This window comes from Nomascus leucogenys, chromosome 2 (assembly GCF_006542625.1).
Source record: "Nomascus leucogenys isolate Asia chromosome 2, Asia_NLE_v1, whole genome shotgun sequence".
NCBI lineage: Eukaryota > Metazoa > Chordata > Mammalia > Primates > Hylobatidae > Nomascus > Nomascus leucogenys.
In genome coordinates this window covers 17,927,417-17,939,912 of record NC_044382.1, presented here as the reverse complement: position 1 = coordinate 17,939,912, position 12,496 = coordinate 17,927,417, and the positions used below count along the sequence as shown (strand labels likewise).

Below are 12,496 nucleotides of genomic sequence, written 5' to 3'. Positions count from 1 at the left end.
GGTGATTTCATAGAACATAATTTATTCTTTTTTATACAATAGCATCATGTAATCACAATACTAACAATGCATTCGTTTCAGAAATGCAGGCAGTTGAGATTAACCACATACAAAACTCTAAGGTAGTATGTTCAGACTTAAACATCTAGAAAATAGTTTCCAGACTTCAAAATAGTTATTAAATCTCCTTTGATCATACTAAAAACTTCACTTCTATCTGTGCATCTCATTGGGGTTATTTCCAGGAATATTTTTCCTCCTTTACCCCAGTGTACTGTGTAATAACTGGATTCCTGAACTGAACACTCCTGAAACTTTTCCTACTCAACCACAAGAGAATTTATTCTTAATTTCAATAGATACTTTTAGATTCCAGCAATTGTTGAGAATTCATGATATACTCAGGGCTATAAATTGTGATGGCATCATTAAAGTGACTACAGATTTTACTGCACTACATTCTAGGGAGGCTTTTTCCTTTGATTTCATAGTAAATGTGTTACATGTGTTATATTTATCTAAATTCAATGCATAAAAGTAATAGCATGTTTCTATCTTAAGGGCTGCCATTTTGAACAAATGAAGGAATAGAGGGGAAGTTGCTATGAAAATGATAAAACTGTCTAAGGAGTAAACTGTTGTTTTGAAATAGGGAACATTTCCTTCAACTCACTATGAAATGTGTTCTTTGCCCAGTACAATAATAGTGTGGGCTATTTAAATAATGTACTTTTAGTATTTACGTGCTTCATTTTGTTGGTTAAAGCAGCGAGATCTCTTGAAAATAGGAAGAAATCTAGGCGAATGAGCACAAGGAATTGTCTTTAGGTCCATAACATGTATATGAAATACCTGGGGATCTGGAGAAACTGTGTATTTGGACTCAGTAGGCTGGTCTGGGTGAGGCCTAGAATTCTGCATTCCTAAGGAGGTAGTAGGTGCTGTGGATGCTGCTGGTCTGCAGATCTCATTTTGAATTGCCAAATAGCAATCTGCCTTTTTCCTTGGAGATGTTTGAAAGATTTTTAGGTCAATGCTGCTCTATGTCCAGGAGCCTGTGGCATTGTCTGTTTGTGATGGGTACAGGGTATCTGTTCAGTTAGCTCTTTTGCTGGGTACAGAACTGCAGACAGACATTAAGTGAGTTAGGGAAATTGAAAACCACCCTTGCTGCTCTGGGAAGGATGACAAGAATTCAAGAAACTTAGGTAAGATCCTGAATGATAGGATAGAACACATCTTTGGAAACAGAAAAGGCAAATAAATATCATTTATGGAAAAAGAAAAAATATTTCATTTTTCAATGTGTTTTGGAGCAACTCAAACTGGCACAACATAACAGAACCCATCCATTTTGCAATCTATAGAATTCAGTATAAAGTCACATGTCCAAGTTTATTTCTACTTTAATTTTCATAATTGCACATCAACCTATCTTGTTTAAAAATGGAAGTAAAATATAAAAATAAGTCAAATGCTGGTCATAAAAATAGGTTGACCTTGAGGCCAGGGTTGAGTGGTTTACATTAAAGATAAACTCTTGACTGACAAGGATGATCCATTTACTACAACCTGCTCCTTATACAATACTTTCTGAGGCAGAATTATTTTTTGCCTTAAAACAGTAGAGTAACACCTAAAATTGTATGGTTCTATATTTCAATTGTTGTGGAATACAAAGTATTATATACAAAAGAGATACTGGTGGTTGAGTAAGAAGATTGGGAAGATAATAGATTCCCTAGAAATGTCACTCTTCAGGAAGTTTCTTGAAAATCTTTTCCTTTCAGGAAATATTTTCTATAAAATTTATTCACTCTTTCACACAAAAAATGTTGAAATGCAGTAATGTAAATATATTAAGCACTTGCTATATATTGGTCAGTAACAGCAACAACCACCAGAACTGGCTCCTACCCACACAGGGAGTTTACAGTCTAGACAAGGCACAGATAGACATTGCTGAAGTTAACACTAAAACAAATCTAATGGTTGTCTACAATAACAGCAGTTTTCTTATTGTTCTGTGACAACTCTATGTAAAAATGTGGCATCAGCAAAGTTCACATGTACTGCACTTTGTCCCCATTTTCTTCTTACACACACACACTATAGGAGCCCAGCCTCACAGGCATATCTGAGCCCCCAGAAGGGATCATGCAGTATTAATATTCTAGTCCTATATAGTTCTTCCCTCCTGTCCCTGACCTAGCAATGACTCTTCAAGGAGTTTACTAAAGAGACAACAATATGTACAGAGAAAGATCTCTGTGCACAATAATGTTTTGATATAATTAAAAGTAGTGACGATATAGCTAAGAATGACAGGTATAGTTTAAAAGACGAGTAAACAAATTGTAAATCCCTGAGATGCAATACTAATCAATGGTAAAAAATGACGTGTACATACACACACAAACTACAAAGGAAAGATGTCTGTAATATTGAGTTCACAAAACAGGTTTGAGAATAGCTTGTATAAAAGGATCTCACTATGTAATATTGTATTCATGTGTGTTACATGTTTATACATAACAGGTATTTCCATTATATAGAAGTATATATATGCATATATTACAAATTACAAATTACATATACACATGTAAGTTGTATGCCTCCAGGAGGACTCTTTTTTTAATTCAAAGGAAATTTTTTATTTTTGTTTTCCCCTGTAAGTTATTGGGGTACAGTTTGGTTACATAAGTTCTTTAGTGGTGATTTGTGAGATTTTGGTGCACCCATCACCCAAGCAGTATACATTGCACCATATTTGTAGTCTTTTATCCCTTGCCCCCTTCCACTCATCATCCCAAGTCTCCAAAGTCCATCGTGTCATTCTTATGCCTTTGTATCCTCATAGCTTAGCTTCCACATATCAGTGAGAACATACGATGTTTGGTTTCCAGTTCCTGAGTCACTTCACTTAGAATAATAATTTGCAGTCTCATCCAGGTCACTGCAAATGCTGTTAATTCATTCCTTTTCATAGCTGAGTAGTATTCCATCATATATATACGATATATATGAGATATATACCATATATATGACATATATACCATATGGTATATATATGATAGATATCATATGTATACACACATATATACACATATATGCTATATATGATATATCATGTGTATATATGATAGATACACACAAATATATGTATTGTGTGTGTATATATGTATATATGTATGACATATCATATATACATATATACATATACACACACACACACACACACACACACCACAGTTTCTTCATCGACTCACTGATTGATGGGCATTTGGGTTGGTTCCATGATTTAATAATTGCAAATCATGCTGCTATAAACATGTGTGTGCAAGTATCTTTTTCGTATAATGACTTCTTTTCCTGTGGGTAGATACCCAGTAGTGGGATTGCTGGACCAAATGGTAGTTCTACTTTTAGTTCTTTAAGGAATCTCCACACTGTTTTCCATAGTGGTTGTACTAGTTTACATTCCCACCAACAGTGTAGAAATGTTCCCTGTTCACTGCATCCAAGCCAACATTTATTGTTTTTTGATTTTTTGATTATGGCCATTCTTGCAGGAGGACTTCCCTCTATGCATATACACATCCTGTGTCCCACTTATCATCATGGCTCATCAGGGAACTGAAATTAAGGAAAATAATGATAGCTTAATCCACCTTGGCCAGGTAGCATATTTGTACTATACCTGGAAGCTTCGAAGCCCAAGTGGTGTGGATCTTTGAGGCAGATCAATAAAAGACAGATTTTGGGACAGGAAAGTCTTTCTGAAACTCTTGGATTACTTCCTATAAATGACCAAATATAAGGCCATACACAGCTCACAGGAGACTCTTAAAACTGAATGGTGAGATCTTGCAAAATTATCTTCTTTTGGCTGCACAAAGCAATTGCCTATACTTGAACGGTGGTAAGCAATGCTTGGGACAATGAATTTGAGAGTCCTTTTTAATAGAATGAACTCCTGCAGGTAATTTTCAGGCAACAACTCAAATTCTTAGCTAAAAAACTAATTTTTAGCTTTTCTTTTCCTGTTGATGTTTTTTCAGGCAGGTGGAGGATTTTCTTAAGCACTTGGTATCTGTGGAGTTATGCACATCTTTGTGAAGAGCCCGGACAAATTAGAAAGTCAAATTAGCAATGCATATTTAATACTATTTTGTAGTTGTTGTTGTTTTTAAGTTGGCAGTGATGTTTACTCTTTGAGGGGGAGTTTATAATTATGCAAATTGGAGAAACAGTCTGCATATGGTATAATGATAATGCCTTGGGTTTTACATGTAGAGTCTAAGTATTTCTTTCATTTTACCCGTGACTAGAAGGGAGGTTAGCCAAGGCTGGTGCCTGCTTTCTCTGCCATGATGGAGTATATGAGGTCTTGGAACTTGAGTACCTGTATAAGTTTTCTTCTTAGAGGAAACACTGCTGAGATTTTCATAGTATCATCTTATAGTAGATACTATTGATTGCCTTTACAATCACTATTCATTCTTCCTTTTTTCTTTCTAATAAGATTTTAGTTTTGTTTATATATCCACTTTTCTCCATACAACCATGTAGTTCAGGGAATGTGAGTCCCATTCTTAACACCAAGAAGGGACTAAAAATTAGTCTAAACCAATCGTGGTGGTTCCATTTGCTTTGCTAAGGACTGGTTTAGGCAAGGGTGTGTAACACATTTCTGGACAATAAATGTAAGAGGAAGTTTGCTGGAGACTGATGAAAGAGACAGCCCACTGAAGAGGTCATAATCCAAGTCTTGGTAACATTACTGATTGACTCCATTGACCATCTATGGACCTCTCTTACCTTAGGACTTCTTATGAGGACCAACAACTTTTTTCTTTTTATTTAAGCCACCTTGAATCTGTACTTTCTGTTACTTGCAGCCAATAGCACATCTTAAGTGATATATACTTTGACAGGTCCTATGTTGTCTGGGGAATATATACAACGGAGAAAGTTTAAGCCATTTACTTAGCATCTGACATACCAGATCAGTTGATGTTTATTTTACTGAGTTGGAGGAAGAGATAGCAGTGTTATTTTTTTTTATTTTTTATTTTTTTTAAATTTAGACTCAGAGGGTACATGTGCAAGTTTGTTTCACAGGTATATTGAGTGATGCTGAGGTTTGGGCTTCTAATGACCCCACTGCCCAAGAAGTAAACATAGTACCTGATAGGTAGTTTTTCAAGCCTTGCTCCTCTTTCTCTTTCCTTCCTTATTGAATTCCCAGTGTTTATTTTTCTCATCTTTGTGTCCATGTGTAAGAAATGGTAGTTTCTCATCTTGGCAGTGGAGAGGAGTTCATTATCTCTACTGAGTGAGATGAATAATAGGAAAAACTACTTACTCTTCACACTGTCACTTTCATTGAAACAAATGTCACCAGTCGGTTCTGATTCTCTTGTCAAAGGAAGCCTGCATGACACAGGAGAGAAAATAAATACAAAATATACAATCTCATTTTAGTATCAGCAATAATCAAGTATTTTGCCCTTTTCTCTTTAACTGGATGGCTTTAGCTTTAGACACACTTTATAGAGCAAGTGGAATAGATTCCCAGGAAGTTGTTCCAGCAGAAACATTTTATTCCTACCAAGGAATCAGGTCTGCTACTTTATCCGCCACCATACAGAATGCAAATTGTGTTCCCATAGATCCTCAGCTAAATGCCTAATTGCTCCATGAAATGTGTGCTGGTCTAGCCACTCAGTGCATTTCATCTTTTTTGTCACATTGACTGGTTTCAGAATAGGCATGAGATTTCAGACCAATGAAAGTCAGTTCTGAAACTTGTGTTGAAAATGTAGTAGAAGGTCTCTTTCTACTGCACTTGCAATGATGAAGATGGAGACCTAGAGCTGCTGGAAGCCAACATGGGAAATCAAGACTGCAGTTTTGAGCTTTGATGTTATTTGGACCCCCAGATTTAACTATGATTGAACTTTTCAGTTGTGTGAACTATACGTACCCTTCTCCGCTTAGGCTAGTTTTTGTTTTTTTTTCTTAAGCCATTGGGTTTTCTGTTTTTCTTATTAAAAAAATCCTCACCAATATAGAAAACAGGGCAGGTATCATCATTTTCACTTCATAGAGTATGAAACAGAAAGCTCAGAGAGAGGTCAGGGTGGGAAAATTCAAGACTTCTATTCAAGGGCTCCCTCCATTCCATTCTACTGCCTAACTCATTCAGTAATTCATGACAGTAACTCATTACAGGAAAGAGTTGACATACTCATTGCTAACTTTACTGACTTTAAACATTTCCACTTTGGAGACAATGAAGTTTTCTCCCACAAGGCTACCAAGGGAGATAATCTATATTATTTTAGCAAGGTAAAGATTATTCACATGCATATGCACACACACATACTCTATAAAAGGCCATAGTAGGTGCTTTAGATTTGGGCAGAAGATCTCCCTATAGGTTCTGTCCAAGATGCAGCCTGGTTCTTGTTGAAGCCCTCACTCTCCAGGGGACAGCTGAGCTAAGTCAATGGACAGCCTCGGCCTCCTCAGTCTTGTCCTCCTAATTTTGGTCATCTGCAGGCCAGCTCTCTGGTGGCCTGTGACTAATCACAAACAAACTCTCCACCCAGCTGACTGACCTGCCTAGGGCCCAGTTCATTCTCACTGAGTCACTAAACTCAGAGGTCACAAGGAGAAAGTCCATAGCCCAAATCCTGCTCCTTGAAGGGTTTTGACACACACACACACACACACACACACACACACACACACACACACACACAATTACTTGAACTACATTCACATATTGAACATTTTTACTTAAAATGGTTAGATTTCAAGCTTCACATAAAAAAATTCCAAAAGGCTGTCAACATTATTTGCATTCCCACACAATGACGCAAGCTGAATCTGAGTGGTGTCTACAGGGTTCAGGCAGGGCACATTTACTTCATTCACCGTATTTCCTCATCTGTCCTCCTTTACTCACTTCTGCCACATACCTGGCTGTGTTTTCAACCCCTGCCCTAACCTTCCTACAACCTGTTATTGTTGGCTAAGCCAACTGAGATGCCACCTTGCCCTCCAGTGGCCGTGTCTGGAAGCAGCCTGGGTCCAGCCAGGTTTCCATCTTAGCCTCCAGTTCCTCCATAAATAAAATGGCACTGCTGTGTGACTTTTTAATTTTCTCTTATCCTTGTTAAATCTTCCAAGTCCTCTGTAGAAAATAGGAGTTATTTATTTAAATCAGAAAAATAAGTTAATAAATGCTCTTGTGAAAATAAAGCTTCCCTGTGTCCTGTGTGGGGGGCAAGAATTTGGGGAGGCTGTATGGTGGAATCAGCTAGGCACTGGAGGAGGTGTCAGAAGACTGGGATACTCTGTGATCTTTTATACTTTTATTTCTGTCTCTTGACCTTGGTTTCCCTGTCTATCAAGTAAGGAAGCCATGTGTGCTAGATCAGAAGTTATAAACTGATGGTCCCATAGGCCATATCCAGCTAATAGACGGTATTATTCCCCCTTATTAATTAGATGCCAACAGCTAACAAGAATGTTTCAGTTAACAATCCAGATTACAGACTTCTTGGAACTGCCTAGCAACAATCACCAATGGTCCAGTGATTATTAGATGGGGTACAGTTTTGCCCCAGTCCTCATCTACTTCCTAGAGGTCATACATTCACCTTCACCACCTGTTTTATTTGTTATGTTCCCCTTGCCATTATAGGCATTTGCTCTTCCTACTCTCCAGTGAGATGACCTCTAGAAACCCTTTAGGCCTCATTCTGTGAGTGGAGGCTGGTGCTCTGAGGGTTACAGACAGACAGTCTGGAGAAGAGGAAAATGTTCTGAGCAAAAAGCTCACCCTGGGACATTCCAGTGAACCTTAATGAATTGCTCCTCCTCCCCACTTGGCCAACAGTTGAAACAGCAAGATGCCCAGGCCTTTGTGAAGGTCCCACTACATGGTTAAACCTAAAAAGGCAACAGCGGGTTTTGACAGTAGAAATATTCTTCCATTGGGGTTGCTAGCTGAGTCTCTAAGTAATTTGCAATTCAAGTGTCTCTTTGTTTTGTATGAAAATTTGCTGCTATCTGGAAAGTGGGGAAGAGCTAAATTGCATCCTGCTGGTTTTACTTTGGCTGTATCAAAAAAGAAACTGTTAATCTGGTTCCATAATTAACTTGCCTGTTCTAAAAAGGCCCTGGGAGAGAGTCCAGAGGCTGGTTGTCAACTCCCTGCCTCTCTTCTCAATAACTCCTTTCAATAGAATACCCTGAAAGAAGAATGATTCCAGGTGGGGATTGGTCTTGATTTTCTAATTTTTCTTCTCCTTTATCACCATCCAACCACTATTTAGTGAATAGCTACAGTGGGTAAGGCACTGTGCTGACTAGTTGTGTGCCTAAAGATAAATAAATCCCTGTGGAGCTGCCAGAGAACATAAGTAAGTTAACTTTCCATCCATGCGCCATCCATCCATCCACTCATTCATCCAAAATGAATGAGCAGATGAATATAGAAACAGTTAGGTTTCTACACTATGCCAGACACTGTGCTAGGCATCAGTATGTGATGCATACAAAGATGACTTAATCAACATTCAAGAACTCTAAAGTGAAGAGATGAATTCTGACTAGGGCCTCGATAGTTGGCTTCATGGAGAAGATAGCATTTACATTTACTTTGGCCCCTTGATATTTATGTGCATGCATGCATGAGTGCATACACCCTCATGTACATGCACCCGTACATGTGGATGAAATGCTGGCGAGACAGGCCAATTGATTCAAGTAGAGGCACGTAGGCTGGGAATTCAGTTTGACCACCACCGGGAGACCCCTTTAGCAGTAGAAGTGGGTTTGACCTAACATTAAGTGCTAACAAATTTGAGTAAAGCCATGCAACATTTAATAACAGGGATATGTTATAAGAAATGCATCATTAGGTGATTTTTTTAATTGTGTAAACACCATAGAATGAACTTACACAAACCCAGATGGTAAAGCCTACTCTACGCCTAGGCTGGATGGTCTAACCTACTGTTACTAGGCTACAAACCTGTACAGCGTGTTACTTTACTAAATACTGTAGGCCACTGTAATAAAATAGTATTTGTGTATCTAAACATAGAAAAGGTATAATAAAAACATAGAAAAGGTATAATATAAATATGGTAGTACAATCTTATGGGACCACTATTGTATATGTGGCCTGCTGTTGACTGAAATTTCATTTTGTGGCACGTGACTGTACTGCTAGGCACTGTGCTAAGCACTTTGCATCTATTATCTTAATGAAATTTCATGATGCCAAGTGTAATTATTGGCTACAGATTATAGACAGGAAACAGACTCAAGGAAGTTCCCAGGGAACACATTGGCAGAATAGATAGTGCAGGTGAGACCTAGGTTCATGTCTGATTTTAAAGCACAAGGTTTAACTTCTAGGCAATATAGCCCAGCAGTGGGTTGGGGATGGGGAACCAAACGAGGACTTAGGTGCCTGTTAACCAATCAAGCAGTCATTCAATCAACAATGTATTCATGTATTCATGCAAATATTGTATATGTTTGCTGAGTACGCTGAAGATTGGGTGTAAAGAAAACAAAATAGGCAAATTCCTTATCCTCTTCGAGCTTCTGTCCCAGGGACCTAACACTGAAGCACTTCCCTCCTCTAAAGTGCACAAAGGAGAAAGTACAATGAGGCCAGAGTTAATCTCCAAGTTGATCCCCCGGAAGACTACTCATTGGCTGACCTTCACCTAGTTCCATCCAGATAATTTGGATGGTACCCTGTCACCTTATTTTCTTTAAAGGACATTTGTTTTATCTTTTCTCTTCTCTCTGAAATTACTGCCTTGGGTATGATACACCTATTTTCCAATCCTATCCTCAATTGCAACTTGAAAAAAATCTGTAAAGAAGTTTCTCTTTGCAACCCACTCAACAAACCTAAGTAATTTTTCAGTGTTGCTTAGGCTATTTTAGGTCTGGCTTTGAGAAAAGTTAGAGAGAAACCCTAGTCTTAACCCTGGTTCCCAGTTCACATCTACCTGAGAAAACTACTCCCAGAAGTCACCAAATTCTGCCTTAAACCTAACCCCTGAAACATCTATTAGGTGTCTTTTATGAGTTGGTGCATAACTCCCAAGATATTGAGGAATCACTCAAAGACACTGCTTTATTCCTGAGAATTAGAACTGGGTAGGAGTCCTGACTGTCAGGGCTATATATAAGTATCAAGGAGAAATTACCCTTTGTGTTATTGCACCTGTAAATGAGGAGGACCGTTGAAACAAGATCATAAGTTGACAAAAGGATGAGGTTGCCAAGGGAACCTTGTATTCTCTGGCAGAATAATGGCTCCCTGAAGATGCCCATGTCCTAATCCCCAGAGCTGGGGAATATGTTACATCACATGGCAAAGGGAACTTTCAAGTGGAATTAAGGTTACAGAATTTAAGATCCGGAGATGATGCTGGATCATCTGGGTTGGCCCAGTGAAATCACATGAGTCCTTTAAGGCAAAAGAGGCAGGCAGAAGTGCTGATGAGTTACACGATGATGAAAGTAGCAGTAGGAGAGATCTAAAGTGAGAAAGACTGGATCCACTGTTGTCGGTTTGAAGATGGGGGAAGGGGGTCATGAACCAAGAAAACTGGGCAGCATCTAAAAGCTGGGAATAGACCACAGGTGAGAGCAAACAAGGAAATATGGGACTGCAGTCCTACAACTGCAAGGAACAAAATTCAGCCAACAACCTAAATAATACAAATTTTCCCCTAGCACCTCTAGAAGAGAGCACAACTTTGCCAATATCTTGATTTTAGCCTAGTGGGACCCATGCTGGACTTCTGACTTACAGAACTGTAAGATAAATAAAGTTGTGTTGTTTTAAGCTTCTAAGTTTGTGGTAATGTTAGGGCAGCAATAGGAAATTAATATGCTGACTGTTGGTTGAAACTCTATCCATGGGTAAGTGTGATCTAGGAGCAAGTGCAGCTTGAAAACTGCCTGTGCTCAGTAGGAACTGGCGTCATTAAACATGGCAGAAAACCCAAAATGACAGTGACTTAAACACCTAAAGTCATCTTTTTTGCTTCAAACAAGTCTGGAGATAGGCAGTCCAGGGCCTTCCACCATGGTGGTTCTATGGTGTCACCAGGAAAGAAGGATGATTCTGACTTTCTGCTGCCACTTCCAGGGTTAGTGCTTATTCTTCTGATCCAAAATGGCTATCAGAGCTCCAGCCATCACACCTCAATTACAGGCAACAGGATGAAGAAAATGAAAAGGAAGCTGTTGCCTTAGGAATACATCTCAGTAGCTGTTTATGACACTTGCACTTCTACCTCGTTGGCCAAAACTTGGTCACGGGATCACATATAGCTCTATAGAAGGCTAAGGAGGACAATACACTCAACTAAAAGTTAGGATTCTTATCACTAAGGAAATAAGAGAATGGACTCGGAGAGAAAACTGACAGTATCAGCCTTCGTGTGGTCATTTTTGTGGAATTACTGGATGGTTCTCAAAGGGCCACAAGCTAAGAAAATGACTCTAGCTGGGATGCAAGCTTTTCCCTTCCCACCGACCAAAGGCCCTTCTCTCCCTCTTTACAGTCCCTTCTCCTAACTCCAATTTCTAGTCCACCTTAGTCCAATCTAGTGTTAAGGGCCCATTTCAAATCTTACCTCCTCCAATAAGTTTTCCTAAATTCTACTCAGAGGAAATAAATCCCCCCTTCCCTAAACTTTCATAAACTGGGTTCTGTGTACCCCTTGTCACACTCCATTTTATGTGGGCATTGCTACTGTATGTGAGCATATTTACTGCCTTCTGGAATGCAGGCCATCCTTTTATTCACGGTTGTATTTCCCACAATGCATCAAACACAGCATGAACTCAATATATGCGTGACATATCAGAGAATGTGATCTTGTCTGCCAGTATCCATAGCATCCCTTTTATTCTAGAAATAAACCCCCTTCCTGGATCTAAGTGTTATCTGGGTACGTCGGTTGTGCAGCTAGAGACTTCAGAGTCAAGTCTCTTTTGCGGTTACATGGAACCATGTGACTATGTTAGGGCCACTGGCATATGAGCAGGCATGGTATTTGCAGGTTCTGAGTCACCTCTCTGAAGACAATTCTACTTGCCAGGACTCTTTCCCCCACTTCTTTCCTGTTGGCTGAAAACAGTACAGCAGTCACCTTGGACCCAGAGATGGAAGCCGCATGTCAAGGATGGCAGAGCCAACTAGCCAGCTTGTGACCCAGGAATACCTGCAGCTGTCTACTTGCCCTAGATTGCCTACCCATCTTTGGATGTGAGGATACACACACTCTCTCTTCTAAGCTGCTTACTTAGTCTCCAGGGTAGCAGTTTACCTGTGCCTCAATTCATCCACATGATCAATGTAATTGGTCACTCTTGGCCTGTGAGTCGAAGTCTGGCTTCCTTTCTACCAGTCCTTTTCCAGGAGGGTGACGTTAACCCT

The 12,496-nt window shown here is 39.2% G+C and overlaps 1 protein-coding gene across 2 annotated transcripts in view; it reads right to left on the bottom strand.

Moving 5' to 3' along the window:
* Positions 1 to 12,496, bottom strand: part of ATP10B (ATPase phospholipid transporting 10B (putative)) — a 280,412-nt gene that overhangs the window by 206,320 nt on the left and 61,596 nt on the right. Inside the window, exon 2 of one of the 2 annotated variants that reach the window (XM_030825602.1) lies at positions 5,191 to 5,436. The gene's annotated coding sequence lies outside the window, so the exon portion shown is untranslated. The remainder of the gene's footprint in view (positions 1 to 5,190; positions 5,437 to 12,496) is intronic. The other variant, XM_030825591.1, reaches the window with a different exon arrangement.